This window comes from Lagenorhynchus albirostris, chromosome 11 (genome assembly GCF_949774975.1).
Source record: "Lagenorhynchus albirostris chromosome 11, mLagAlb1.1, whole genome shotgun sequence".
Classification (NCBI taxonomy): Eukaryota; Metazoa; Chordata; class Mammalia; order Artiodactyla; family Delphinidae; genus Lagenorhynchus; species Lagenorhynchus albirostris.
The window spans coordinates 80,380,604-80,388,546 of record NC_083105.1 but is presented as its reverse complement, the minus strand read 5'-3'; the positions used below and the strand labels follow the sequence as shown (position 1 = coordinate 80,388,546).

Sequence of the window (7,943 nt, the reverse complement as noted above, 5' to 3'; positions counted from 1 at the left end):
TGACTTACTTCACTCTGCATGACAGATTCTAGGTCCATCCACATCTCTACAAATGATTCAATTTTGTTCCTTTTTATGGCTGAGTAATATTCCATTGTATATATGTACCACATCTTCTTTATCCATTCATCTGTCTATGTATGTGGAATCTAGAAAAATGGCACAGATGAACCTATTTGCAGGGCAGGAATAGAGATGCAGACATAGAGGACAGACATGAGGACACACGGGGTGGGAGAAGGGGGGAAGAATTGGGAGATTGGGATTGACATATATACACTACCATGTGTAAAACAAATAGCTAGTGGGAACATGCTGTATAGCACAGGGAGCTCAGCTCGGTGCTATGTGGTAACCTAGATGGGTGGGATGTGGTTGGGTAGGAGGGAGGTCCAAGAGGGAGGGGATATATGTATACTTATAGCTGATTCACTTTGTTGTACAGCAGAAACTAACACAACATTGTAAAGCAACTATACCCCAATTTTTTTACAAAAAGAAGATACATAGTGTAATTCTATGTTAAAAAATATTTAAGCCCTATAATACTAAATAGAAATGTTTAATTGTTCTATAGCCATGTTTTAAAATATTACATACTACTCAACTCATATTTTAAAAGTATAAGGATAATAAAAATGATCACAGTATAAATGCAAGTATGAAAAGGCAGAGCAGAAAAGTGCATATACTTTTACTGAGTCTTCATTTCAGATGAGTAAAGTGGTATATATGTTTTTCACTACAGGCTTTACTGTAATTTTGAGGACCTTCCAAGAAGACTATAATGAAATGGAAGGAGATTGTTCACAAGAATGATTACTTATAGAAGATTGAGCCGAGGGTCATTGCTGGTGGATTCCCAGAGTCACAAGCCTCTGAGATTAAGGAACTAAAATATTTTGTCCTGGCCACGACCACAAGCGCAAGGTAGTGAATGCATGAAGCCTCAGCTGACTCAGAACTAGGCACTTCTGAAATATCTACCTTACTAATCAGAGTCTTTTGGGTACAGAATGGATGATAGTATAGGAGCATGTTGATTTGTTATTCTAAATAATGTTGGGAAAACTGGGGCGCTCTTGTAAATATAGAAACAGAAGTAATAAAAGTCTTTCATAACATAGGAATGCAACTAGCAATGACTAATGTCTTGCGGTTCTTTCTAGGATAATAAAATGTAATGTCTATGGAGTTTGGCCTGAAAATGATTTCAGCTATTTCAGGAACACAGTCTTGGACAATTTGTTGACACCCTGGCAAAAGAAGATCATTCGTAAATCATTAAATCAGTCTTCAGAAAGTAAGGAACCCTGAGTTTCTGAAATAAAGACAGAATCACAGATCTGAGGGAAATCTAAGCCTGTACAAGAGGAAGAACTGAAATACAAAATGTGTAGGTTAGGATTTTGATGGAAATTTTGTAACTGGAAAATCTCTATTTGTTGGGTGGAGCTGCAGAAGGCAGTTTCATTTCGGATTCTTGGAGTGACCTAAGATGTCTGTCCTTTAATTTGGCTTTTTCCAGCCTTCTTTTTGGGGGTTCACACAGTCTCAAAGAACTGTCAATTGCAGAGGGGTAAATTAGAAGCCCTACACTTCTGAAATTTATTGGATGGAAATTCTCCTTCACTTTAGTTAGGCTTAGCATCCCTTTAATTCAAGAACAATTTTGGACCTTGGTAGAATCTTTAACAATTATTTTATTCCTAGCTCCTGAAAATCATCGAACTCTAGGTTCTGTGGGTGAGAAATAACGACATCAGAGACATAACAGAAAGGAATCTATTTTTTTATATGCAAAGCCTAAGTCACTTGAAATTTTAAAGTGTCAGGATATATATGCTCCAAAGGGAGTGAAAATTGAAAATTACCACGTATTTGTATTAAATTTTTTTAAAAAATTGATAGTCTCCCAGTGATATTTTGTTCATAATTATTTTATCAGACTGTCCAATTAAGTGCATTGGCAATGTCTTTTGACTTCGACAGGACTCAGGAATAACATGTCTTTTTATTAACCTCAAAACCATTGAACTACAAAAAGTCCTCTGATCCATGGTCATCTCTCGTCTTTTGACAGAGTGGCTCTTCCATTTAGGGTGGATCTTTTTTGAATTAATTTTCAGTGAAGGACAGGCAACATTAACTATGAGTCTTCTTGGTTGGAGCAAATGACATACCAAAAAAAAAGGAGATATTATTAATTTTATATAGAAACACCACACTTTTATTAAGTCATCCACTCTTTTGGCAAAGAAAGAAGAATCCAATTTAACTACTGGCCATCAACAGATGGAAAAGTTGCTACAATAAAACCAACAAACATCAGTCATAGCAAGTAACCAAGATTAGCAATTTAGCTCTCTGAGAAAGTTAATGAAATAAATTACTGGCCATCCTATATTTTAGTGCCCAATGTTCAGACTTCTTGTTTCCTATCTAGAATACTGTCCTTCATTTATTATTTTCCATGATATCTCTAAAATATAATAACAGCAACAACTCAAACACAAAATGTCAAAAGTGAGCTATTCCCCCCAAATCATATACATACCATTTGGTGATGGTACTAGAAGGGATTTAGGAAATTTTCAGTTTTTTCAGGTCAGTGATTTTTCAAGGCACAGAATTAGTCCATTTGTTAATTTATGCTACAAATTTATTCTATATTTATTTTACAAATAGAATAAAAACTAAACAAATAGATTAAAAATGAAGTGCCTATAATGTGAAAGTTGTCGTGGAGGGTACTACAGAGATAGCTAATTGTTACTCTCTGAGATAAAGTACCTTATGATTTAATAGAGCTGTTAACAAAATATCTGCCATCCTAGGTAACATATGTTTAGTGACACAGAGAGATGAACAAAGAAGGGAGTATTTGAAAATGGCACTGACCAATGAGCAAGATTTCAGTGGATAGTGAGGGCTTTCTGGGTAGGACATACTCTGAGCAATCATGTAGAAGTAAGAAAGTATAAAGCATATTTTGAGACTAGCAAGGAAGTCACCTTGGTTTCTATAGGAGAGTAATAAAAGATGAGCTAGGAACGTGTATTAGTTGGTAGCTATTCTCTTGAACAAAGAAGCAAAGAATCCAATTCAACTACTGGCTACCAGAGGAATAGAAAACGTGTAAACTGCTGTGATGGGTTACATATAAGGATTAGTCCTGGACAAAACTCCTGATGAAATTTGTCTTTGGTTCCCACACTCTACCCCTTCAGTGTTCTAAAGCTTTCCTTTAACCCTCTTTAAAATCTACTTGTAGACCCTCGTTTCATGGGTAATTGCAAAATTCTGGTTAACCTCTTCAACTGTTACTGCAGAGATTTTACATATGTAATTTAAGAGTTATTAAGAATGAAACAGAGGGCTTCCCTGGTGGAGCCGTGGTTGAGAGTCGGCCTGCCGATGCAGGGGACACAGGTTCATGCCCCGGTCCGGGAAGATCCCACATGACGCGGAGCGGCTGGACCCGTGAGCCATAGCCGCTGAGCCTGCGCATCCGGAGCCTGTGCTCCACAACGGGAGAGGCCACGACAGTGAGAGGCCTGCGTACCGCAAAAAAAAAAAAAAAAAAAAAAAAAAAAGAGTTATTAAGAATGAAACAGAGAATTCAAGCATAAATCAGTGGATGAAGAAGAATTAGGGAGGGTATTAATAAGCCTTCCCAAATTCCTAAATTCAGTTACCACGTGTAGGGTTAAGGTTTGCTCTATTACCTGGGACCTTAAGCTTTCAGGTAGAATTTTTCTTTCACATCTATGTAAATCTTCCTGCGAGTAAAATTATAGCTGTGTAGAAGATGAAAAACCTCATTAAGGAAGAAGTTCTCAAGTACCTGGATCAGAAGGGACTGGGAGGAAGGCACACCATAGAAAATCATAAAGATGCAATTCCTATTGCTACAGCTCCCTCCCTTAACCCCTCTCTTATGTCTGGATTAATTTAAGGCTTGGAGAGGAGTCTCAGTTTTCATCAAAATATACAGTAATCAAAGCCTCACACATTCTAAGTTATCCAGACTAGCTTAGGAATATCCACTTCAGAAGGAAGCACATTTATAATCATCATTCATAAGTAATATTGGAAGAGGGACAATTATTGAGCACCTTCTATGTACATATATTTTGCTATTAATTTTACATATATTATCTCATCATTTTCATATAACTTTGAGAGATAGCTTTTCTAACCTTCACCAGACTTTCTCACGCCTCTTCTAATGAAGAATCTGAGAGTCAGTAAGTTAAGTGACTTGTCCTTACACTTTTAGGAAGAGGCAGAAGCAAGATTCAAACTATGTGATGCTTAAGTTTTTTCACTACCATCATGTCTCCTTCATAACTTTAAGTCTTTTGTTGCTTTAATTCTTTACATGTATTTAATTACAAGATAGTAGAAAATTTAAAACTATGTAAATCATAAGATCTTTAAAAAAGAAAATGAAGATGGAATATCATGTAAACTCAGTTTCCAAACTTCAGTTCTTCTTGTTCCAAGTTTCTTACACAAAACCAACATTCTAGTTGCTTTATTTTCCAACAGAATTGATAGTGACATTTAGTTCCTGATATTTCAGGTCACAAATGGTTCATTAATCAATTCAATAAAATTTGGGGACGTGTGCCGTGGAAATCTGTCTTTGAGAGTGAAATTTGTGATTCATAGAACTTATTTTAGAGCTTAATTTTGAGATGGGAGACAGCTCCTGAGAGTTTTGCTGAATAGTTACAGGTCCCAGAGTTACTTCATGATGTGACTAGGTTATAACAAGTTTCTTGGCACCTGTAGTCACACTGTTTTCATTATTCCATAATTTTGGGTCTTCTACTTGCTGGCTGTGTACTTTGGCTATTTAACGTCTTAAACTATTTTTTCCCTTTCTGTCAAAGGGGATGATAGTAATAATATCTTTTGTGGATGTATTGTAAGAGCTGTTCCTTTTCCCTCTCCAAAACAACTTGTGATTTTGATTGGTGAGTCACCCTCTCCACATAGCTTTTGTAGCAGCCCATCTCTCAGAAGTGTATCCTTAATAGTCTAAATCAAGCTTAGGAAACCATCCCTTTGTCACTAGTTGATATGGTGTGAACATAGGATCTAATTCTGACCATTGATCCTCCAGAGGACATCTGCTGAGGGAATAAATCTGCTAGTAAAATCTTATTACAACTTAAGAATATATTACCAAAAAGGTGAAGGAAGAAAATTACAGGACAATATACTTTCTTAATATAGACACAAAATTTCTTTCCTTTTTTTTTAACATCTTTATTGGAGTATAATTGTTTTACAATGGTGTGTTGGTTTCTGCTGTATAACAAAGTGAATCAGCTGTACATATACATATATCCCCATATCTCCTCCCTCTTGCCTCTCCCACCCTCCCTATCCCACCCCTCTAGGTGGTCACAAAGCACCGAGCTGATCTCCCTGTGCTATGCGGCTGCTTCCCACTAGCTATCTATTTTACATTTAGACACAAAATTTCTTAACAAACTAATTCACAAGTAAATCCAGTAATATATAAAAGGAATAACATATCAGGTCCTAGTGGCGTTTATCCCACAAATGCAAGATTGGTTGAATCTCTGAAAATCAATCAGTGGAGTTCACCATATTAACAAAATAAAGGAGTAAAATCATCATTTCAATAGTTGCAGAAAAATTAGCTAGTGAGTTCAGCAGCTACTCATGAAAAAAGCTCTCAGCAAACAAGTGTTAAAAAGAAGCTCCTCGGGCTTCCCTGGTGGCGCAGCGGTTGGGAGTCCGCCTACCGATGCAGGGGACATGGGTTCGTGCCCCGGTCTGGGAAGATCCCACATGCCGCGGAGCGGCTGGGTCCGTGAGCCATGGCCGCTGAGCCTGCGCGTCCGGAGCCTGTGCTCCGCAACGGGAGAGGCCACAACAGTGAGGGGCCCGCGTATCACAAAAAAAAAAAAAAAAAAAAAAAAAAGAAAAGAAACTCCTCAATCTAATGAAGGACAAGTACAAAAACTGTACAACTAACATTACACATAATCGTAAAGTTAATTCTTTACCCCTAAGATCAGGATGTCCACTTCCATCATCACTCATTATTTTTTGAAATGTAATTCTAAAATTGTAATAGAAGAATAAGAGAAATCAGGCATGTAGACTGGAAAAGAAGAAACAAAACTGATGTTATTTTCAGACATCATTGGGCATACAGAAAATCCTAAGGAACCTACAAAATAATTTCTACAACTAGTAAATGGCTTTAGAAAGGTCATAGAATAGGGACTTCCCCCAGTGGTTAAGAATCTGCTTTCCAATGCAGGGGACGCAGGTTCGATCCCTGGTCGGGGAACTAAGATTCCCACATGCCGCAGAGCAACTAAGCCCACACACCACAACTACTGAGCACACAAGCCACAACTAGAGAGCCCGCGTGCCACAACTAGAGAGAAGCCCATGCTCCCCAACGAAGAACCCTGCACCCCGCAGTGAAAGATCCCACATACTGCAATGAAGATCCCGCACACTGCAACTAAGACCAAGTGCAGCCATAAATAAATAAATATTAATTTTAAAAAATAGAAAGGTCATAGAACAAAGATTAAATTATAAAAATCCATTTTAGCCGCCACCATCTCCAGCATTCGCCGCCATGAAGCTGAGCGACAGCGTGCTGCGGAACTTCCATGTCACCAAGGTGTTCCGCGAGAACTCGGACAAGATTAACCGCTTCGACTTCAGCCCCAACAGCGAGACGGTCATCTCGAGGAGCGACGACGACTCCATCGTGCTCTGTGACTGCCAGGAGGGCAAATGAAAGAGAACCCTGTACAGTAAGAAATATGGCATGGACCTCATCAGATACTCTCATGCAGCAAACACAGTTGTTTACAGCCCTAACAAAACAGACGATACTATCAGTTACCTGTCCTTGCATGACAACAAATACATCAGGTACTTTCCTGGACATAGCAAAAGGGTGGTGGCCTTGTCCATGTCACCTGTGGATGACACTTTCATTTCTGGGTCTCTTCATAAGACCATTCGGCTCTGGGATCTCCAGTCTCCTAACTGCCAGGGTCTTAGGCATCTACAGGGCAAGCCAGTTTGTTCTTTTGATCCAGAAGGATTAATTTTTACTGCAGGTGTCAATTCTGAAATGGTCAAACTTTATGATCTTCGCTCTTTCCATAAGGGGCCATTGCGACATTTAAGACGCAGTATGATCGGACTTGCGAGTGGACAGGAGTTAAGTTCAGCAATGATGGCAAACTCATCCTCATCTCCACCAACGGCAGCTTCATCCATCTGATCGATGCAGTCAAGCGAGTGGTGATGCATACGTTTGGGGGTTATGCCAGCAGCAAAGCCATCACACTGAAGGCCTCATTTACTCCAGACTCGCAGTTTATTATGATTGGTACAGAGGATGGCAAGATCCATGTCTGGAATGGAGACAGTGGTATAAAAGTAGCTGTGTTGGATGGCAAACACACAGGCCCCATCACCTGTTTGCAGGTCAACCCCAAGTTCATGACTTTTGCCAGTGCTTGTTCCAACATGGCCTTCTGGTTGCCCACCATCGATGACTGACCTGCATGGTGCTTGGCTGTTTTCTGTACAGCAAGGGTGGCCGGTAGGAAAAAAACTCAGAGGGAACTAAGATAATAGTGAGATTGGATCATTTGACTGGGCTGGAGAGCATCCTTCCACATGGCCTTCCCAAGGATGTGCTGCACATTTGCTCAAAAGAAAAAATTACTTTGCCAAGCTTCTTCAAAAGGACTCTTGGGGCTTCCCTGGTGGTGCAGTGGTTGAGAGTCTGCCTGCCGATGCAGGGGACACAGGTTCGTGCCCCGGTCCGGGAAGATCCCACATGCCGTGGAGCGGCTGGGCCCGTGAGCCATGGCCACTGAGCCTGTGCGTCCGGAGCCTGTGCTCCGCAACGGGAGAGG

General features: G+C 39.6%; 1 pseudogene; it reads left to right on the top strand.

Annotated features, from left to right (window-relative positions):
• Nucleotides 1-6,640: 6,640 nt before the first annotated feature.
• On the top strand, nucleotides 6,641-7,687 carry LOC132529023 (WD repeat-containing protein 82-like; annotated as a pseudogene).
• Nucleotides 7,688-7,943: the final 256 nt, after the last annotated feature.